The sequence below is a fragment of the Chelonia mydas genome, chromosome 6 (genome assembly GCF_015237465.2).
Source record: "Chelonia mydas isolate rCheMyd1 chromosome 6, rCheMyd1.pri.v2, whole genome shotgun sequence".
Lineage (NCBI taxonomy): Eukaryota > Metazoa > Chordata > Testudines > Cheloniidae > Chelonia > Chelonia mydas.
The window spans coordinates 103,780,023-103,801,423 of NC_051246.2; positions in this window are offsets into that span (position 1 = coordinate 103,780,023).

The following is a 21,401-nucleotide window of genomic DNA, read 5'->3' on the forward strand; positions in this document are numbered from 1 at the left end:
TTTGACTTCAGTGTGATTCCACATGGGAGCAGGGATCCATGGTAGTGGATCCTGATGCAGACTCGGGGTCATATGCTTTAATCCTCCCCTAAAATATACAGACCTCGTCGCATGTGTCTGGTAAAAATAGCAACTGGTCTTTTTGTTGCTGAACTGACTTTTTCCAGTGATACATAACAGTATCTGTCCTTTCATCTGCAGTTGCTATCTTTATCTTCCTAATAATTTTCTTTCAAATACATATCTCCTGCTGGTGAGAAGGGGGGAAGCAGCCAGCGCAAGAGGACAATCCAGGGAGGATCAGACGTGATTTAAAAATAAAAAGTTGCAAATTAATGTTATCATTCTGTGCAAAAGCCTAGAAGCATGTAGGCAGTGGGCGGGAAATGTTCTAGCGACAAGGGATTATTCACTGGGCAGAATTGTGACTACCAAGTGTGCTTGGTATTAGAACATTGTTTCCTATTTCCTCTTCTATTATGTCATTTTTTGTGGTCATGTTAAGTTTACATTGTATTCTACATAAACCCATTTACAGTCCCTTTTAAACCATGTTTGGAATCTGTATGAAAGAATATGGAAATCTTTGGAAAGCAGTGGTCCCGTTCCAAAGCTGGTTGCATATACAAATGAAAAGTAAGGGTCACAGTCAAAGTGGACCCCAAATTCGGGTTGTTCCAAAAAGTTTTACAGACTATCTAGTTGTTTCTTTTGTTCTCCTACAGCATTGTGCCAGTGCTCAGGAAAGCTAGGTTCCTAAATTCATATTCACGCACCTAAATAAGTGACCTCTGAGCGCTCACAACTCCTATGAGATGTAAAGAGGAATTGTAAGTGCTCAGCACCTCTGAAAATCAGGTGACAAAAATATGGATTTAGGAGTCTAATTTCAGGCACCCAACATTTGACAACTGTGGTATACATAAAGAGATGATGTGTGACAACAGCTTACCGCCTCAGCTTGTGGGCATGGAAGCTCTGACTGCAGAGGTGCTAATGTGGGAGTGGAGTTTTGTGGATCTAAGTCTCGAAGCCTTGCAGTGCAGAGGGTGAGTTTGGGGCTTAGGGCAGGCCAGTGAATTCGTGACTAAATGGATTCACCCGTCATTACCCTGCAGAGTGTGTGAGCAGTAGTAACAGTGGAGTCCCCTTCTATCCTGAGGGCTGTAACCTGGAGAGGGAAGGATCCCTTCCTCCCAGTCTAAATTGTGCTTAAAGCATAGCCCAGTTATTTGGGCTGTGTGCTGAGAACTGAATTTAGGCCTATGGGAATACGGGCTTTGTGTGTGAATATTGATTTTTCTATCCGATGTGGCATCCTGTACTAGTCATGAGCCCTAGTGTTCTAAGAATGTCCCCTCCCTTGCAGCCTTGATTTGCTAACATCTTGATTTTCAGTATGTTACTGTAATACATGAGGCCAGGTTTATGTGCAGTAAGACACTGAGTACAAAGGAAGTGGTTTCTTTGAATAACTCTTCAAATATCAACTAATCAGTGGGTGAAATCCAGATTTACAAAATAATTAGTGTATTCATTGCTTATCAGGGTGGCTGCAGCAGCTGTTGCTTTACCATAGGTATCAGGTTTGTTTGCTTTCCGTGTTCCCTCCTAAAGGATCAGCTGCTACCTACTCCAAAACATGCCTTAAACAAGTCAGATAAAAGGTTTGAGAGACAAAAATTCAAGGGTAATTTTTTAAAAAGGGCCCTGCAAATACACAGAATAAACTGGCATTTGAAATGCTTTGTCTGTAAATTACCAGCAGTGCAACATGGCCTCAGTGTCCTTGTATCTATGGCTAAAGAGCACTTTTTGTGGTATGTTCACGTATATGAAGTTAAAAAACCTGACAAAAATGTTGGTGGAGCGATAGTATAAAGATATCTGAGGGTATTTTTAACAATAGTAGCAGGAGGAATTAAAGAAAAAACAGACACAAAGTAGTCAAACTATTGCAATTGTTAATTGCAGTCATTACATCTCTCAGAGAAACAAGAAGTGACATACTGGGGCAAAAATTTTTATTGAACATATGAAAATGTATCAACTTCTGTAAATATCACTTGAATTCAAATGCTTAGGGCTCAGAGAATAAATGGTCCTGGAGTAAGCTGTTGAGCTGTTTGCGGTCATGGCTGCATTCTACAATCAGTCTTTCAGCCTTCAGATGGAGATGGGTCTATCCTTTGGGACATCATTCCCCAAGACACAAATGGAACAGTTTGGGGAGGATGGCTAAGGCTGCACAGGTGTGACTTCAGGGTTGGGTACAATGCATGAAAGGAAAGTAGATGTGCTCTTTCAGGGTTACATTGTCAAAAGTCTGCGCAGGGTCACTTTTGGAAAGTGATATAAGATCTATGGATGAAAAGGACTGTGGAAGTACCAGCTAGTGTTGTTAAAGGGGGAGAAGATTGGTACTTGAACAGCGTCTTATTAGTAATGCAATATAGGAAAACCTTAGAAGGCTGGGGTCACACAAATGATAGCTGATAATGTCATTAGAGCTGGTTGGGGGGGAAAAATTTCTTGCAAAAAATTCAAGTTTTTGTTTTAAAAAGTTTTTTAAATCAGTCTTTTGATTTGTTTCAACAAAAACAAATATGTTTGTTGAAAATCAAAAATAGTTTTCTTCATTTAAATTTTCATCAACCCCCATTTCTTTTAACACAAATTTTGACTAGCTCTAATCATGGACATATTTATAAGTCAGTTGATTGTTGAACAAAAATTGGCGGGGGTGGGGGAGTTTGTCGTGTTTGTAATTGTTAACAGACTCTGCTGCTCATGTGGTTCAAATTCTGAATGGGCAAATCTCGTGTGTGAGTAGGGGAGCTTTTAATCAGAAATCTGATAATAGAAAAGGTAGGGTCTTTTATGTTGTGATTTAAATTTCTTTAATCAAGGGAAAGGAAGTACAAACAGTTGCTTCATGTATAAACCTCAAACATTATCACCTACAGTTTTATTTCTGTCTTAAAATTTAATTCTTATTCAACAGAAGGTGTATTCTCACATAATTTGCTGAAAATGCTACTTGGTGGCTTAAAATCAAATTGGTGTAGTAAATTCTTTGTTTCGAGCCAAGTTCATTTAAGACAAAGTGGTGCAGGCCATTAATAGCATTCTGGATTCCATTATGTCCCCTAAATGGGTTACAGCTGATCCTCTCCCCCCCAAACTGACAGATTTTCTGATGAATTTTGGTTTGAGTTTTGCAGCCAGGGAGCTTGTAAGACTTCCATCCTGCTTTTGCCACCCAAACAGGCATTTAGTACAGATCTCCAACAGGACACAGGGACTGAAAAAAAGCCCCAAAATGGAGGGAGGTGGGAAGGAAAATTGAGAGAATTTGGGATCTGTTATGCCAAGGGTTATATCCAGAGTAACTCTAGTGAAATTAACAATTTTTCCTGCTTTATGAATATAGCTGATACAGAATGTGACCTATTATTCAATATCCTGTCAAGAAAAGGAAAATATCATCTCAAAATTAGATTTCTGTGCAACGTGGATAACTCTGTATCATATAGGTTACTATTTATGTGCCACTTCAAAGGGATAATTAAATCCTAAAGTGCCCTATTTAGAAAATGAAGCTTGTTGTGAACATTTGTGTTCCTATCTTCTGTGGTTACAGAGTATAATGATTCCCAATTAGTGTATAATTTGTAATTAGAAAACATAGTCTGCTGGAAGAGAGAGGAAATGCCAGCTTTTCTGGCAAAACTAACAGGTGTCTCAGGATATTCCCCCAGGGAGTAAACCATCATTATTGTATCATACCCTGGCAAGCAGGGTGGAGTTGCACCAGATAGCCTCTGTGATTTACCATTGCTGCTGGGAATCAGCAGGCTTTCTTCCTCTCCTCCCCACTGAAACAGGAGATGAAACAAACAGCAGGAATTAGTATTTCCCCAGTTGATCACACAATGATGTTTAAAGATAAATGACACACTAAACAAAAAAGCCAAGACACACCCCAGATTGCCTATTTGTATCTATCAGTAAGTGAAATAGAGGAAGAGGAAGATTTTCCAAAATGGATACCTGACTTTAAACTCTTCAATCCGTATACAGATATTCAAATAAGTGGCCTGATTTTCAAAACTCTTGAGCACTTGCAGTTCCTATTGACAAGGTAGTTGGCACTTTTGAAAATCAGGCATTGATGTAGCTATTTAAATATAACCTTCTGCGCCCTCTGTCGCAAGGCATGGATCAATCTCAAGATTATGACCGACTCCAGCAGTTGGCATTTGGGGAACAGCAGGAGAAGGCAGAGCATGCGATGCAGTGGAGGATGTGAAAGAAATGGCAATCACATGCAGTATCTTTAGGGGGATATTCTGCATTAAGCTTATGAATGGTTTATGCATCACTGTGGGCTAGGGATTGTATGCCACTCCAGGAGGAGAGAGTTGCTTTAGCATCTTCAGGAGCTAAGACCAGTGGGAGGTGATTAAGTTGTTAACTCAAGTTGTTAACACCACCAGAGAGGTACCAAAAGGAAAGGGGCTTCTGGCATAAAAAGACTGGGTTTAAACTGACTAGGGGCCTTCTTTCCAATCCAGCAAACAGACCGGACCTTCTGTTCAAAGGGGGCACCAACCTTGTGGATGTATTGGGAAAGACCGTGGCCTAAAAAGGCTTCATAATTCAAACGGGTGACCTCTGGTAAGCTTTTAGCATGCTTATAGGAACTTGCATTGGTTTTTATATGTTTTTCTCGGTAATGCTTTTACCTTAAGAATAAATGTGCTTGCTTAGCGAGTGCTCTGTGATAGCTTGTAACTGCTGGCAATACATTGTTTATAGCCCTCAGAGGGAGAAAGCTAAGTTCAGGCACTGGCTTTTAGGCAGGCTGGCTTGCTAGGGATATCTCCGTGTAAGGCAGGGAGCTGTGCAGCCTTAAAACCCCAGTCAGGAGCAGGAGACACACAGGTCTCCATGCAAGAGAGGTGATGCCTGGGAGCCAGGATCCTTAAGTGGATGCCCTCAAAGGACCAGGGGTGAAATACAGGTGCAGTTACCCTGAAGGTGGGACAGTGGGCATTTCAGCTTTGGCTTATCACTATGAAGAGGCAGGAGCATACTTTTACGTAGCAGGCTGCCTGCAGACATGGTGGAATGGAGACAGCTGATGTATGTTAATAGCTGTGGAATCCTCTTATGCTGGCCAGTGGTTCTGGAACAGGACCACAAGCAGAGTGGGACTATATAGTCATGCACACTTTGGGATGGCAGCAGTGGCTCCAGAACATCCACATGCAGGACACCTTCGTGAAGCTGTGTGAGGAGCTTGTCTGACCCTTCAGCACCAGGACATGTGAATGATGTTGGCCTTACCAGCCCACAAGCATGTAGCTATAGTCATCTGGGAGCTAGCTACCGCAGACTGCTACGGATCAGTAGCTAACCAGTTTGGTGTTGGCAAGTTAACGGTTGGTGCTGTAGTGGTGGAGTTTATGAAGTGCTTAACTTCTGGTTTACCCCCAGGTGGTGAAGATTGCTTATGTCACCAGAATAATTGCTGGGTTTGAGAGAATGAGATTCCCAAACTGCAATGGTGTCCTTGATAGAACGCATTGTCCCTTGCCTGTCCTCCACATGAATATGTCAAACAGAAAGGATACTCCTCATTCATTATGCAAGCGTTGGTCAACCATGGAGGAAGGCTCATGAATAGCGGTTTGGGGTACATGATGCCAGGATATTCCGGAGATCTGTCATTTGCATATTTGGACAGTGAGCGACTTTAATTCCTCCCAATATAGATATCAATATACTCCCTGTTATTATTTTAGGTCCCCTAGCCACGTAGCGTACTCTATACTGCCCTGTCTCAAAAATCTCAGATATTTAATTACACCTAGAGCAGGTGGAAGGTCATAGTAGAAAACACATCTGGTGGACTGAAGGTGAGAGGGTATTGCCTACAAACTCGTTTGGATGACGTGTACATAATGCCATTCATGTTACTGCAGCATGCCCTGCACTGCACACCATATATGAGAACAGGGTGGAGAATTTTCATCAAGAGTGGGTCAAAGACAGTGCCAGTTTAGACCCAGTAATAGCAACTGGAAAGCACACCTCTGATGACTGGAACAGTGAGGAAAGAAAGGGATGCCTTGCGTGCCCACATCTGTGTGTATTACAAGGGGAAATGCCTGCGAAAATGCGCTAATCTGGTGTTATTGGATTCAGCTGTACTATGCCTATCAATTATACATATCAATTTATCTATTGTTAATCTCACTTTATTAAAAGCTTTGGTTTGAACTTCCTGTTGCTTTGTTTCCCAAACACACACACATTGATTGTGGAGCCAAATATTTTATTAAAAACCACACAAGCAGGCCAGCTGCCACTGCATTTTGCAAAGTGCAATGTGCAGTCAAAATCTATATTGAGTTGTAAATGGAGCAAACAATAAAGCCCATTGGCGCACTGGCATAGGAAAATGAATTGCGCGTTGCCAGTGTACCTCTTATCCTTCCCCCGTGGATGCTCTCGCATTGACTGAGCAGGGTACATCTGCCCATACACACTTCCACCACCGGTGTGCAGCAGTTGGCTCATTCCACAGCCAGAATTCTCCAGGGGCTGCACAATGTGGTAGCAGGGAGAAGAGTCCATGGAGACTGATGTACCAGGGAAGCCTGCGCAGGGGCAGGTGCGGTTGTTTGTATCTGCTGCCTGTTGGCCATCATGCTAAGTAGCTGCTCAAACTGTTCCCTCTGCTGATGACAGTCCTGCTTCCTCATCGCCCAGTCATTCTTGACGTACTCCATCACCACTTGCTGCTCCCTCTCCTATGCTGACCTGTAGGCAAACTCTCCGTGCATGTCCTGGGGCAGGTCATCCCTGAGTCTGCTTTCTTTCCCCTGCTCATTCAGGGTTCTTGCCCAAGGGGGTCTGGGAATGTGCCTTACTTCAGCTGAGGTGGAAGGCTCTGCAAAGGCAAAGAAATCTCTTATATTTTTGTCTAGGGGGGAAGCGGGGAGGAAGAGAAGTTCCTCCCTTTTTAATGTGGTGTATCACATCAAGGCCATGAGTCAATACATCTGTCTCCTTGGTGTGCCTTTATTCCATCTCCCTACATTTTCCTGCTCAGAAGCAGCTGCGTCCCAGCTCCTCAGCCCACCATGATGATGCCAAATATTTTCATATTTTATTTTATTTTCAAAAAATTCAAGCAATGTTTTTTGGCCTGCGGGGAGGATGGCACAGACCACGGACGTTTTCACCAGTGATGGTCCTGACACTTTCAGGCAGTAGGGGCACTGGAAGATGTAAATTTGCTGGAGATTCCAGATTGGAAGAGGGAACAACTTTTCCAGGGCTCTTGTAGAAGGCCCTCTATCTATGCCAAGGAGATTTTTTTTCCCGTGGTGGCTGATCAGAAAATTAATGACTGGAGATGTCTAGTATAGGGTGGGGAGGGAGTTGTGGAAAGTTTGCCCTGCCCAGGAGTCTCACAGACCACCTTGAGTTTCTCTTCTATGAAAAATTCACAAGCATCACTAAAATTCAGGTGAATGTGAAGAGGATGCTGAACTAGAATGCAGAAACTTGCTTCCAATAATTTGCCTTTGAAGCCCCCCAACTTTGTGATTTTCCCCCCCCCCCCACAGCAAACGGGCAGTGGACCAGCAGAACCGAGAAACTTTTGAAGTGCTCTGGTCTTTATACAGTCTCCGGTCGTACGGTAGGAATTAAAATCTGAGGAGGCTGGGAGCCTCACTATGGTGTATAACAATAATATCTAGCTCTTGTATAGAGCTTTTTGTCAGTAAATATGATGAAAGTAGTAGTTGCAAGTTTACATTTACCCCCCCCCCCCTTGCTTGGCATCCATCTGCAATCTCACGTGTCTGGGGAGGGAAAGAAGGGGGACTAGGGAAATGGCATTGCTTTTGCTCTCAGCTAAAACAAAACCCACCTCACTGCATATAACATACCCCCTAATAATAATTAGATTGGTCATAAACCAGAGAATCCATCCCATCTGTTATTGTTATTGTTGTAACCCCCTTAACAATAACAGATGGCACTGGCACCTTACCAGCTTGGTGTGACATGGCTTCCTCCAATCCCAGTTCCCTGGGCTCCTCCCAAACGGGTCCTGGGAATGTGCCCCAAAGGACTCTGTTCACACTCTTCCTCTTCCTCTGTCCCTGGCGTCTGTTCAGACTTCTCCAGCCCTTTTTCCCCTGGTCAAGGAATAACTCAGTTCACTCTCCAAAGCCTGTGCAGCCCAGCAGTGGGCTCTGCGCTTGGGGCAGTGCTGAGAACCCGGCCAACCTGCTCAGAGTAGGGGCAGGTTGCTAGCAAGCTACCAGGCTTGCCAGTGCAGTCTGGGATCTTCAGGGTGTTTTTTTTTATTCTCTCCCTGTTCTGAATTGTCATTGGCCTAGTCCCCTCTTTGCATGCTGTGAAGAAATGAATCAGGGAATGTGGAGTTTAAAGGCTGACCAAGTGTATATAAACTTGTAGATGATTTCTGATGCAGAGGAAGGGAGTAGGCAGAAGGGCAGGAAAATAGGGCTTCCAAGGAATTGTGGGAAGGCATTGGAGGACTATCAGAACCTCTTCAATAGCCTGGGTTTAGAGTTCACACTGCAAAGAGGGTAGGTTAGAGCTTGACTTAAGATGAAAGCTGGGCTCTATCCTATACCCCCAGCTGGGTAAGCAAGCCTGAGTTCAAGGCACATATAAACTCAGGTAAAAGGTTTGTGTGTGTGTGTGTGTGTTCAATTGGGGAGAGCAGGGGGTTGGGCTCATACCCAGGTAAGAGCCCAGGCAAACTCTGCTCTGAAGACATACCCAAAGATTGATGTGAATTGTCATTCAATGGCAACAAAGTGTGAGCTTAATTATTTTATTTTATTGCTGCAGCCGATGAACAATGAAATGGCATTGTGGGTTTATTAGAGGAGCATAGTTTATGAAGTCCTGTTTCCTTAAATGATTACACTATTTATTTGAATTGCAGTAATGCCTAGGAGCCCCCATCATGGATTGTACTAGGCGTTATACACAGATAAAATTTAGACAGTCCCTGCCCCAGAGATCTTACAACTGAAGTATGTTGGTGCCATTTTCCCTGAGTAAGTATTTGCCCTTTTAATTAATAATGGATTGTTTTCATAGGTCAGTAATTGGCTCAACACAAGTAATAACAATGTTGCTTCATTAAATTAGGATCTTTCCAGTATGTTATGTCTAAGACCTTATACTTGAATGATCCATGTGGTTATACTGAAATGAAATGAACACAGTGTTTTTGTCACTTCAGAATTGTTCTACAAAGGTCAAAACCAGATCACAGTGGTAGTATATTTTCCAAAAATATTTTTTCAGTCTCTAACTTGATTATCACGTGAATGATTCAGCAGTCCAAGAATGCCAAGAATCTGGGCATGCATTGGTCTCTCAGTACATTCTAGAAATATAAGTAAAATACCACGATTTAATACATTCCCTCTAATTGTTGGAATTATTATTAATATAGGATACAACAACAACAATTTAACCATAAATTCCTTTATTAAATATAGGGGCTGAATGGTATTTCTGCAATTGCTTTAAACATGTCTAAAAAAAAGCCTAAACAATAAGCAATTTACCACATCCAACCAATAACAAAACATTTATAAGAATTTTGATTCAAAATATTTATGAAAGGGCTAAACCCAGGGGTGCTTAAACCCATATTGGTTGGCTCCAACATGGTCGGGCAGATATTAACAATGAATCCTTTAAGACTTTGCTTTTTATACCCTTTAACGAACAAGTGAGGTCATTGCCAATTATTGGAATTTAGCAAAGGTGAGATTAAGTAGTTTTTTTACAATGCATTGTACAAATTTATATAGCCAATTATTTACTGTACCTGGTACCTAATTAGCCATCTTTTATTTCTATTACTATTCTTTTACTTGTGCCCAAACCTTAAACAAGATAACACTAGTACTTCGACAATCACTGAAAGTTTAACACAACTTCTCTTCTTTCTCATGATCTCATTTTCTTGGTCGTATGCTTTGGGCCTATTGCTCATGCTACTACCAACTCCATTTAAAACCATAGTTTACCCACGGCTAATGTTGGCCTATATTCCTACACTGATTCTATCCAACAGAGCCATCTTGCTTTAACTTAAAAGAAGTGATTTGTCTTTAACCTAAACTCTTGTAGCATAAGAGCACAATTCCAATTTTTATCATGTGGTGTTATTCTAGATGAGCCAAGAAATATAGAAATCTTGTATATTTGGTATTTCATTGATAATTATTCTAGGTCAGTAACAGTGCAAAAATATTAATTTATATTTCTAAATACTTTTGTTCTGAAATCTTTCAGACAAGGTCATGAGAAAATATAAATGTAAACATCTACAAGTATTGTAGTCTACCTCTCTATGTTAGGCCCGTATTCTCTATAGGGAAGGTGATAAGTGATTCTATGAAAATGGATTGGCTAATGCACTGTTTGCCAAATGCCTCCACGATACAGGTTGTGCTCTGATTTCACGATGTGTGGAGTTGCATGTGTAAAGTCCCAGTGCTCAAGCTGAGGATATCCTTTTGAATATACCTTACTCTGCATACTACTTCCTTGTCCTTTGTGAGGTTTGCCCTTAGTAGAAACCAGCTCTTGCAGCTGTTGGGTGCTGAACAATTCTGGAAATCTGGTCATCTATTTAAGTGCCTAACCGAGAGATGATGTTACTTGCTGAACTCTTTTGAACATCGGGCCCTCGTATTTTAAATCCAAGTTTAGCTCTTCTCCACACAAACCTTTGTTTTGAAAGTCTACTTCATAAATACAAATCATGAAATAGAGGTTATAGCAACTCTTGTTTATACTCAGGCAACAAATGCCATGTCATTTAAAAATAACCCCAGTATTGGTTAGTTTGGTTTCCGTGTCTGAGCCTAGGGACTGTGAGGTTAAGGGGTATTTGCCCCCTGGTCTCTCTAGTCTGAGTTAGTGTCACGTCTGTGTAATACTTGATATGTTGGCTTGTCACAGGGAGTATAGCTGTCATTGAATGGGGGTGGGCTTAGTCATAGGTCTTATCTGGAACTAACTATGATGAGTCCTTCACAAATAGAATGAGACTCACGGTTGCCTTCAGACCAGTGTTTTTTGCTTTGCAGCAGAAAGTGCTCTCAGTACGCAGCTCTGAAACTTTCCCTATAGGAACAAAGGACCACCTGATATGTGGCAGAGGGATATTGCCAAGACTATAACAGGGTTCAAAAAAGTACTAGAGTTCATGGAGGATAGGTCCATCAATGGTTACTAGCCGGGATGGGCGGATGGAGTCCCTAGCCTCTGTTTGCCCGAAGCTGGGAATGGGCGACAGGGGATGGATCACATGATGATTAGCTGTTCTGTTCATACCCTCGGAAGCACCTGGCATTGGCCACTGTTGGAAGCCAGGATACTGGGCTAGGTGGACCATTGGTCTGACCGTGTATGGCCGTTCTTGTGTTCTTATGTAGGACAGCTGATCTGGCTGAGAGGGCACTGGGCTGGACTCAGGAGACCTGGGTTCACTTCCTGCTTGTCACAGACTCACTGTGTGACCTTGGATAAATCACGTACTCTACCCTGTGCCTCAGATCCAATTTTTGAAGATAGGGAAAATACTTCCCTACTCTCCAGGGGTGTTGTGAGTATTAAATCCATTCATGACTATGAGGTGGTGCTCAGATACTACAGCCCCAGGCAGTGGGACTCGAGCAGGCCCCATTCTGGAGTCATGTAGTAATTTTTGTTGTCAGAAGGGGGTCACGGTGCAATGAAGTTTGAGAACCCCTGATCTATCTTCAAGAACTGACAGAAAACAGGACAGAAACATATATTAGGAAATGGGCAACTTGTAATCAGTCCTTTGTAGTATTTTGCTGGTTTAATCTTTCCAGCTAGTTAAGACCATAGTCAGGCCGTGGCTTTTAACAATAGGGTGATACCCTAAATTAAGGGTAGGTAAATGCTATTTGCCTGTCTAGAATAAGGTAAATGCACATTTTATCTAGCTAATTTATCTGGGAGATAGAGCTAACTTGTTTACTGTGTTCTTCTTTCCCTTGCTCCCTGTCAATAGGGCCATGTGGCATGAGCCTTTATTAAAATGGCCTATTTGCTAGCAATCAAGCTAGGAATATTAGAAGGAAGTGGATAATAATTTCAGACTAGTACCTTTATAGTGCTGCTAACAAGCAGGGAGCTGTCACGCTGCCTTTTTACTGGCTCCTTCACTATGTAAACTTTCTTTCATTTAAAAAATAAAGCTCTTAAATAAGCAAAGAGGAAGGGGGCGGGGGCTAGATAATTCTATAGAATCCAAGGTGCTGATGTGTTTTCTTTCTGTGTAAGAGCAAACACCTCTAGGCCCCTGTGTCCTTCATGCTAAACCCTTTTATTAATATGTCAGGAAACATGACTCAATCTGTACCTTTGTCAAGGCACAGACAGGAAATTTAGGTGCTTGCGTTACCAACAGCCACTGTTTGTTAATTTTATTTTCCCTTTGATCTCGATAGCTCTTTGCCTTGGCACAGTGTGTTTCTTTGAATATAGTGACTAAGAAAAGAAAACAGTCAAACTTGCCTTGCCCGTAACGCTTATTTCGTACAGAGATGATTTCTTGATGAACAAAATAATGATAACTTGATGGTACTGAATGCTGAGGAAAATGAGATAATGGTACCTCTTACCTGTAGATCACTGATTTAAATCCAGCCCAGATCACTAGTAGTGGTCAAATGTCATTATCTAATGATGTCTGTTTCAATCCTGTTTGATAATCTCAGTCCTGTTCCCAGTGGAGTTGTCACACTGGAGTGGTTCTCGACCGTGAGTGCCTACCTCAGGGCAGACTGTCAGAAAACCAGACAGACACCCCAAGCTTGTGGTGGGTTCTATAATTAGATTTCACTAAGCCAGTGACAAATGTGAACTCCCAAATCACTATACCAGTCTTACCAGGGAGCTACAGACAGTCTCCTTAGACTCTCCAGTCTATCTTGCCACCCAGACAAACTGGACTTTTGTGATTAAAAAGACTTAAACCAAAAATCACACCACATCAGGTTGCTCCCAGTCCCAAGAGACCAGTCACTTACCCCAGTCAACTGGCCTCTGGATCTCACACTAAAGACAACGCTGGTAGCCAATTCTATAGTAAACTAAATAAAGATTTATTAGCTAAGAAAAGGAAGTGAGAGTTATTGAGAGGTTAAAGCAGGTAAAATATATGTACAGGTGAGTCAAAGTCTATAATTCCAAATGGTAGCAGTGATGTAATAAACTGCCAGTTTCCCAAAAGTCTCTCAGGGCTATCCAGAATAACTCTGGGGATCTCTGTCTTTTCATTCAGTTATTCTGCCATTAGAATCCAAACTGTCCAGAGATGAAGGATCTTTCCTTGAATCCAGCCTTATAGATTCTTCTCACAGAAAACAAGCTGACAGTATCACTACCCATGTGGGCTTTTCCTTTGAGGACAGAGCGTGAGGAATGCATTTACAGTCTTTAACCTCCGATCATCACAATGACCACTTGCTTTGAAATTAGCCCTTTTCTGTTAGAGTTCTTAATTTGCATTCCACAAGGCTTCTTTCTGTTTGGTGGATTATTTAGTTACAGGGGTATTTACAATATAAATGTTTGCTATTGCATTGTAACAGGATACAGGTAAGTGAAAACAATGTAAGTAACATCCCATTAGTTTTCATGAAGTTTTAAACACCAAAGACTCTTATACGTTTAACACTTTGATCTATACTACTCTACAAGTGAATTGACCTGGGGCTTTGACATGAGTGGGCACTAGGTCTGCCAGTGTCACAGGAGTATCGTCTACATTGCAGAATCTTCCCAGTGTCCACCATAGTTGCCCTCAGTCTTAGAAGAGAAGTTGAGATCTAAATAAACATGGTGGCTGAATACTCTTGCGCCCCAACGGTGGGTTTAAGCCCATTGGAAGTATAGGATGGGGAAACTTGCACTGACACATAGCCCGCGCTGACCCTTTTCTGCAGTAAAATAACAGATGTAAGGCACAAGTACAGTACTGTCAGTCTGGTCACTTAGAAAAGTACTAACCACACTTTTTACAAACAGTTTCACTGAAACATTGTGCTCTTCTAGCTTTGTTTTCTAAAGTGAGTATCGTAAAGACCTGGACTCAAATTGGATAATGGACCAAATCTGAAGCCAGAATACAACCACCCTTCAACTGGGGAAACTCCGTATTGCCGATGACAAGCAAAAATCGTGAAATTGGCCCAAATATCATGAGATCTAAATATGTATTTTGGGTTCTTTTTCTCCTGATTTCTGGGCCTTTAGGGTGCACTTACTTCACATTTTCAAACTTTTCTCTACAACAATGAGGGCTAGAAACTTTTTTAATGAAAGCTGGGGGTCTCTCATAATTCCATAGTGCCAGAACCTGAAACTTTAAGACAAACACCAACTATTGCAAGACTTGCAACAAAATCATAAGAATTGGCAATGCCAAAAAGTTCAACATCAGATCTGGGGTTTGAAAACTTCCCCCGCCCCCCCACCCCCCACTGTGGCCCCTCCAAGCCTCATCCCAATTTGAGGAATGTTGAACTCTAAGGTTTTATTTGCACCCTTATTATTAAGATGTGGGGTCAGATTCCTGGCCCTGGCTCAAGCTACTTTTTGCTACTGAGGCAGTACGGGGCAGCTAAGGATTCCCCCAAGGTGAATATTTGGTGGCATAGAGCTGATGGAGGGAGCTCATAGGGGAGGGGAGACAACTGGAGAGGAGAGCATACCAGGGGAGCAGTGAAGCACATGGCAGTCTGCCAGATCTTTAGCTGGCACTGTGGTCCCTATGGGACTGCTGCAGCCAATGTAATTTTGAGCAGCAGTTGGTCTGGTCCCTGCCCAGCCCAGGAATGAGGGAGTAGAAAGCTGGCGAGGCTAAATATACACAACAAGCTGGGGGGTGGGGGGGGTGATTCCTATCTCTCATTGATATACTTGTACTAGCTCTCAGTGAGGTAGTGCACTAAAAATAGAAGTGTGAGCACAGTAGCAAAGGCCACAGCAAGTGCTGACATGGGATAACCGCCTCGAGTACAAACGCACCTGGACCTGTGGTTGTATACTTGGGGCCCCTCGCCCGTGTTGCCGCTGCCTATGCTACTTTGCTACTTCTAGCACACTAGCTCTGTGAGAGCAAGCGTGAGTACCTCTGTGTGAGCCGGGAATCACCCCTCCAGCTCCAAGTGTATCTGTAACCTTACAGCCATCTTCCCCCTCTCACTTTCCTCAGCTGGACTGAATGTAAATATGAAGGTCAGATCCATATGAGGTTTTGGTATGAACTCATACTCAGGTTCTAACCTGCTTTTAGCTGAGAGTGGAAGGAGTCCAGCTCAGTTTTAACTGTTCAAAATGAGACTAACTAATTTTAGTATCAGATGGGCGCAGGGAAATGATAATATTGCACCAAGCTGGCGGCATTTCAGGGGTGAGCGAAGCGATCCTGATACAATACTGCCCATAATTAAGGGCACTACTCTTGCTGCTGTGGCTTCCACAATTTTTATAAAAAGTCACCGATGCTCAATGCTTCTCTGCAGAACTCCTTCCGATTTCAGTTTTGTTTTAAAAATGAGTATCTAATTGTTGTGGTTGCGAAGATACTCTCAAATGTGAACTGAATGTAAATGACGCAAGTGCCGACTTCCTACATTTTAGCAACAAATAGATCTACAAAACCATATATTTCATTAGGTATTAGATAACACGCTTTATTTAAACAAGTCAAAATATCATTGCTGTTAGAATCTGATTCTTATTCTGTGGATTGTGGATTTTTTCTATTTGAACGAATGTCATGTTTAATATATTTTTACATTTAAAAAATTAACATAGTTGAGGTAGCAGTGAGCAAAAGTGATTCATTTACATTTTTGACATGACAAAGCAATGATTTTTCCCATTTTTAGCCATGACAAGCAACCAGCCTCTGCTATAATGTACAGCATCTTGACGTGTTGGAGAAGACATTGTGTTAATCAATTATACGTAGCACAGTGGAAAAGAGAGGGGAGCATATTATCATTTATTTGTATTGCGGTAGACCATAGATGCCCCAATCAGATCAGGGCCCTATTGTACTATGCACTGCTGAATACACATTTAACGTGGTATTTGCCTCAAACAGTTTACAATCTAAGAATAAAATGAGAGACAACAGGTAGATATAACGGACGGGGAGCTCAAGGTAACAGTGGGACAATTATGATTAGTGTGATAAGCAGCCATCAGGGCATAGCAACTGCCTAACCATGACACATTTAGTAATCCAGTCTGCCTGCCCCAAGGGGTAACGCAGGAGGAGTATCTACTGGATCCATTACAGCACTTTAATCCCATTTGATGTCTAAAATTAGAAAACCAAGGGATTAAAGTAGAGGTTAATCAAGAGCTACTTTGCAGAGCTAAGACTCCTTCCTAGTTCTACTTAAGCATTATCCATTGTAGGTCTTGGAAAGAAAGTGTCTGTCTTTCATAGAGCAGGGCCTAATTTTTAGTGGGCAGGTTCTGTGCCCTCTGAAAGTCAGGCCCCTGCAAGTTTGATCTGAGGCACCCAACTCCTTGGTTACTTTTTCAAGTCTTGACTTTAGGCTGCAAATGTCAGTTTTGTTTAAAGAAAAATGTTACCAACTGTTATATGAATAGAAATGATTTCTTAAGCGTCAATGACGTTTAAAATTTTAAACATTCCCCTGCAGTGCTGGACACCCAGACGCAGCCAAATATTGCTCTTGCAGTAGAATCAGAAGGTGCAAAACTACAGCTGACTATAAAAGAAAAAGAGAAGCCACCCAGGCTTCTTCTTTCTACAAAGGAAAACCTGCAGCTGGTATGTGCCAGCCAACTCGGACTGGAGCATGAGCTCTGGGAGCCTCCGACCCCACAGGGTCCTAGAGCTCAGGCTCCAGCTGAGCCTGGAAGTCTACATAGCAATGAAATAGCCCCACAGCCCAAGCCCTGCAAGCCTGAGTCGGGGAGCATGGGTCAGCCACGGTGTCTACTTGCTATGTAGCCATACCCATGGTCTAGTTTCACTGTGCAAGCTGTGAAGTGAAAAAGCTAAACACAGAATGAAAACTTACTGTGTAGGGAGGTTTTTTTTCCTTTCAAAACCCCCCACAGCATTTCAGTGTAAATAATCCAGGTGGTGGTAACACCGCTAAGGAAAATGATCACATTTGGTGTTTTTTTAGCCTGATAATGAACGTCTATATAGTGCTACATCCTTTCAGTTAGGATAGTTACCAGATCAGCAGTATTTAGGAAAAGAATAAGACTGAACGAACAGCTTTTGGAGACAAAGTTTGCCACAGACTACCTGTATAGCCTTAGACAAGTCATTTCAGCTCTCTATGCTCCCATGTGTAAAGTGGAGGTAATTATACTTCCTTTCTCTCACCCTTTGCCTATTTCAGTTGTAAGTGCTTTGGCCTAGGGATTGTCTTTTTACTATATATCTGCATAGCAGCTAGCCCAATAGGCCCTGATCTCAGTGGAAGCCTCAAGGTACTGTTATAATACAAGCATTAACCTTCTGGTCATTTCCTCACCAAAGGTTTCACCTTTTATATTTCAGATCATATCATCTGCTTGGCAAATTGATTAGTTTAGGTGTTGCCCAGCCTGGGCTTTAACAGCAGACAAGAGACAAAGATGTGCACATGACTGTCTATGGTTCTAATGGTACTAATTCGATATAGAACTTCCTGACCTCCCCTCTCCTTTTGTATTTCAGTAGAAGAAATCTCTTTTTCAAATGACCAATTACCTTGAAATCATGAAAAGCTAACAAAGACCTCAAGCGCTGTCTCATGTTCTTCTGACGGGTAAAAGTGGTGTGGCTGGCATTCCAGACCTCTGCTTTCCTGAGGATGTCAGTCTTAATATCCTTCTGAAAGATTAGCTGATAGGTATGATCAGTGATTGCAACGATAGAGTTCATTTGAAACCAGATTGCAAAGAGCTTCATTTAATGCAAACAAGTGGTTTGTACTGAATAGGAGAGAGGCTGCCACTGCTGTGGGAACCTGGGTCTGGTTGGATAATTCTTGCTTTAGTATTTCATATTTTCATTTAAATACATGTAACAGGAATGACTTAACTGGTCAGTTACAATTCAGCCTCTTTGGAAAGCTGATTTTTTACGAGATGATTAATTGGACTGATAGGAAAAGAGAGAGGGGCAGGTTTATGAGGAGGATGCTTGCATTGAATTTTCTTTAGTACAGAGTCACAGCAATAGCTGTGAATCTACATGAAGAGGGTGCGGATTTAAAAAGTAAAAATGCTGTGATACCCTATAAACCCCTAGCCATGCTTTGGCCCCCAATATTCTCCCTACATCTAATGTTGGCTCAAATGCCCCCACTCCAGCTTTTTTTTTTTAATCAGTGGGTATCCAAACAAAGAAAAAGCAATGAAGTTTGGACCCAGGCCCCCAGTCACTCAGCCCATTCAATTGATCCGTTACAGAAGCAAGCATTACAGTCAATCTAAAGATTTAGGGCCCAATTCTGTGAGGTCTGGACCATCCTTAACTCTCATTGGATTGGGCCCTTATATGGAAGTGTTTGATTCTCCTGATTCAGCAGGAGAATGCCCAGTTAATGCAGAAAGGAGGGATAGGAGAGCAGCTGGGTCAAAAGGAAAACCAAACTGTGAAGGGGATGATGATGATTGTTAGCAGATGGTGTCACCGTGACCCAAAACATGGAGCAGTTGGTGATTCCAGCTTTGAACGCTTGTGTATTGTGTATCTCCAGCTTTGTGTGGAGAGGGAATCATCTTACACCTGGCATTCTAGATCTGTGAAAACAAGAAAAGTGATACCAAAGGAGAGGCATGGTTTCCTTAGCCTGCTTGCACTTGGGACATTCTGGTCCATGTCATTAAATTGTAGTCCCATTTATTTGCAGCCACAGAAGTGGCACCAATGTCTCACAACTGGACACTATTTTACTGTTCCAAACAACCCAGCAAATGGCTTGGCAGTGTTGGGATTAGTGCGGTGTTCTTAGGGTTTAATTTGTAATATTCCAGGGAAGGAGTACTATGTTCCTAAATGCCCCTTTGTTTCCTGCTCCCCAACATGGCAGGGATGCTAGGGAGCTGTGCAGTGCAGATAGGCAGAGTCAACACACACTGCTTTTCACACACCTCCCACTGGCTGGACAGAACAGCTGCAGAATGTGTAGCCGAGAGGGATGAGAATTTGTGAGCATTTTAAAGAAGGTTTTAAAGCCAACTGGCTGGGATTGGCGGGGTGAAAACATTGCCATTCAGCCTGTTCCCTCCGAGTGGGAAAATGTAGAAGCCTGTTTCAGCTCCGGTCCAGATGTTCCAGCTGTAGCATAGACTGTGCAGCTGTTTTGATCACGATGATATCGGACCTAACAGCCCGACAAAGGGGCAGTCAATGTCAAACAATCCTACTCAGGTGTAAGTGACATGGTAAAAAGGCCTGCACTAGGACTCACCTCACTGGTAACAATAGTGCAGCCACACCAGTGCTGACTCGGTTTCCTGTTGTAGAAAAGGCCAAAGAGAGGTTACAAATAGCTCAGACTGGACCCTCCTGAACACAGCCAGTTTGGCTTTAAATGTGTCCTTTCCTTCCTCGGAGCCAGAAAAGGAGCAGAGCAATATTGTCTGGAGCTAGGAGCAGAGTTCTCTTCCCATCTCTGCTGGTCCCTGGCCATGTGACCTTGTGAAAGTCACTTATCCATTCTGTGCCTCCAGTTTTTTTTTAATCTGTCAGACGCAGAAGAGATGGGGCAGGCGCAATATCCAGGAGCCAAAGAGCACAGAGTAAAATGTTGGAGTTTAAATACAGCAGACCTCTCCAGCCTGAGAGCTGGGAGCTGTGTGAAATTAACTGCATTGCTCTTTACCAGGCTGCTGGCTCTGGCTATGAGAAAGAATACAGCAATGAAGCGGGTTGGCAGGCTTCCATAATGCTGTGAGTATCACTTATTACAGCTGTATCACTTGTTACAGCTGTTAACTGAGGATGCAGCAGCTGTGCCTATGTGAGAGAACCAAACCATCCCCACCCAAGCCACTGGTATTGGCTGTGCCCAGCTGAGCACAAACAGTTAATAGCATCCACTCTGACAAAGCTGAGTTATGTTCTGTGCTCTTGCAGGTTTGCTCTGCGTTTGCTCTCCTGGATGTATAAAGGACTTCAGTGACAATGCCCTCTGAATACTTACCCTACATTTCCTGGCCCAGCTCCCGGAAGCCAGGGTTCTGAGAGACTTTACAAGGCCACTGGTGCACTGTGGGATAGAGGAGGGGGAGGCAAGTACTACCAACCAGGCTCCAGATCCACGGTTTATCAAAACACATCCATCTTTCAGCTGCTGGGGACAGGTTTTTGAGCTTCTGAAGTGAAAGGCAAAGTAAAGTATTGAAGCGAGGAAGACAATTCTTCAGCATAAGCATGAGCTCCTTAGCAGCTTACTGCTAAATAGCTTGGCCAGCCATGGAAGGAAGGTCAGTGACCCTAATGTGGCTTTAAAGGGACTCAAATGGCACACAGACCTTATCTGAAAGATTGAGCCCTCAGTCCCCCCAACAAAACCATTCTGTGATTTAAGTTCACCACGCCTCACTCCTGCTCTCATGGCTCACACCAGGCATCTCGCCAAAGTCAACACGGCGACTCACGCGAAGAAGGTGAGTGGGATTCGGTCCTACATGTGTGTCACTCTGCACTGACCAGAGTTCAGCACCGTCAGTGAAACTGTCACAGCAGCACCTATGCCAGAGGTCATTAGACAGTCAGAGATCTGGATTTAAGCCATTATGATCACAACAGAGCCCGTTACAATGTTACTTCACAATGTTTTGTTTAAAATTGTGGGATTACAATAGATACTTTGTCTTAGCTGATAGGGCCGGAGTGGGGGGGGGAGCGGGATAGCTCAGTGGTTTGAGCATTGGCCTGCTAAACTCAGGGTTGTGAGTTCAATCCGTGAGGGGGCCATTTGGAATCTGGGGCAAAAATTGGGGATTGGTCCTGCTTTGAGCAGGGGGCTGGACTAGATTACCTCCTGAGGCCCCTTCCAACCCTGATATTCTATGAGAGGACTGATACTTTCAATGAATTGCCACCCGTGAGGCAGCATGTTCTAGAGGACTGAACATAAGATTGGGAGCTAAAATACCTGACCTCTGCACTTGACTCTGTCTTTGACTTCCTATGTCCTTGGGCAAAGCACGTAGGGCAAAAGCAGCTACTGATTTTCGGTGCTGTACTTGAGAAATCCATACCCTGACTTTTGTTAAGCACC